General features: G+C 39.6%; 1 pseudogene; it reads right to left on the reverse strand.

Moving 5' to 3' along the window:
* The window catches only part of LOC138968052 (uncharacterized), a 22974-nt pseudogene that overhangs the window by 14331 nt on the left and 6143 nt on the right, over positions 1–2500 (reverse strand).

Raw genomic sequence — 2500 nt, forward strand, 5'->3', positions numbered from 1 at the left:
AAGCTGTCCGGCATGAGCTGGTCGATTGGCGTATCAAGACTGATGCTGTCAACATAAAAACGCACGCCTGAATAGGAAAATAGATGACTGAATTTGGAACATTGGAGAAGGGTGAGCATCATCTAGACCAATTCTCCTAGACGTGTACGGGTGACGTCATATCTACACGTACGCTTACATGTCTTGGCTACGCGTTTGCTCATCTAGAACTCTGTACTGTCGGCATTCAACTTGTAGAAGCCACTTAAGGCTGTAGGATACACCTGAAAGTACGCTGGAGTAGCCTCCCTTCCCGGATTTAGAACGCGTTTCGTGTCGTAACAGATTATCCACTTATTAGCCATATCCGTATGCAAAATAATGAAATTAACATTAGGAAATGGCAGAAGTTTACAACTATCGACATTCTCTATCAGTGCAATAAAAAAAAAAACAATCGTTAGAACTTGCATTTACGACATGTCGTGCGTGAGAACGTGTCAGTAAACAAGCACTTCTTGCCTGGCTGAAGAACCCTACGAGTCAATCTAAAACAGACGACAAGTAATGGAAAGCAGTCTGCGGATAAACATAACAAACTGATGATGAAAAAGTGTGTTCATCCCTGCTCTGGATAAAAGACATCGGACTGATGACAACGTGGCAGCGTTCACGCGAAAAGATTTTTTTCAGATTATCGCTTCTACATTTTATTGCACGTACTTGGGGCAGATCTGAATTTCACACTGGATCGATGACAAATCGGTCTTGTGAGTTGAGAACCACATGTTCTTTGGCGGCAGAAATCACTATGGGACAAGATGATGATTGTGTTGAGGAGGTTAATACTGACTGACTTTAGATGAAGAGTTCCCAGACCTGGTTTTTGTAGAGAGGCATCATGATAAAATCCTGTTTTTAACGTTCTTGGTGACAACGCGCCAGAATCGCACGAAGATCGAACTCTCGAAGAAAACAAGTTTATCGCTGAACATCGGAAATGTGAAAGTATTGCTCTTCCTGTCTGATCAGTCTCCCCGTTAAATCTACAGGCTACATTATTTATCAGGTAACTTATACCAAACCGGAGTGTGTGTGTGTGTGTGTGTGTGTGTGTGTGTGTGTGTGTGTGTGTGTGTGTGTGTGTGTGTGTGTGTGTGTGTGTGTGTGTGTGTGTGTGTGTGTGTGCCGGATTACCACCATTAACGCACTCTTTTGGACTTTTCTACGTAACCTTACTATGCCTGCTGTGACATTCACGAGGATTATTGTGATTCTTGGACAATCGTGTGCCTGTGCTGGACTTGCAGGAAGACAAACAGCGTCGGAACGGTATACGTGCTGCCAAGTGTGCACGCCCAGAGCGCAGTGTGAACCGAGAGTGAGTGTGTCATTGTGTGGAAGTTTTGCTTGATCGATTTATTCATGATTTAATTTGCTTTTTGGTTCAATAGAAAAATCTGTGTACGATATACTTTGTATTTTGTGGTGTGATTCGCCCGAGTGCGAGACCCCCATCCCCGAACGCCTCTGTGGGTAGAATTGTATACTTGTGTGAGTAACGTGAGTGTGTAGATGAGAATGTGAAAGTTGCTTTGGACCCAGACACACACAGCAGACTTCAACGCAACGGCTAAGTTTCAGCCTGACAAAGATATTCGAGTGACACAGCTAAGGGCTGTACTTGTTGTTTCTCTATTAAAACAAATGTTTCAAGATCGTTAGGCCAATAAAAATAAATTGTCTGTTTCTAATAACATGGGTAAACAAAATAGGGTAGGTAGGTAGATAGGGATTTTTAATTTTTTTTGCCAGGATAGAATTCTTGAAAATAACTAAATGACACAAAGAGACAAGACTCGCTATAGATAGATTTATAAAAAAAAATGTAAAAAATGTGACAAAGGATATAAAATGATTGTTTTACCTGGTCTGGAATCTTCAGTAGTAATTGCATAACAAAAGTCTGAAATATCAATTATCATGTTAACTTTTTCTTAAAAATGGGTGCGCTAAATCCTAGTCTGTTTGTTTTTAATGGACTAAGCAATCTTTGGACTGACAGAAAAGATGTATTTTAAAAATGTCCAGTTGCTTAAAATTACTTATTTTTCTAATTGGAAGAGAATATGCACTCTTTTGTGTTCAAATGGGTAGGGGGCGGGGGTAGTAAAAGGATCACAGTTCAAGATTGTGCGCGACAAGAGGTGTGTTTCTTTTAACTGTGATAAAGAGCGAAAACTCAACTTGGTATCTAACACTATTTCTGAACACTGTAACCACTGTAACCACTTTAGCACTTTTAATTTATTTTTTCTGTCTTCCAAACTTCTAATTCAGCTTCAAAAATGAGAAAAAAAAGTATTTTTTTTTCTGAATTCAACAGTTAAATCACTATGTTGGATATTCTATTTTGCTTCCCTGTTTATCTTCTTAAGTTTTTGATCATCTGATTACCATGCTTTTCTATTTGGAAGATAATATGCACTCTTTTCTGAAAAATGAGTAGGGGGTGGGGGTA

The sequence above is a fragment of the Littorina saxatilis genome, linkage group LG6 (genome assembly GCF_037325665.1).
Source record: "Littorina saxatilis isolate snail1 linkage group LG6, US_GU_Lsax_2.0, whole genome shotgun sequence".
Classification (NCBI taxonomy): Eukaryota; Metazoa; Mollusca; class Gastropoda; order Littorinimorpha; family Littorinidae; genus Littorina; species Littorina saxatilis.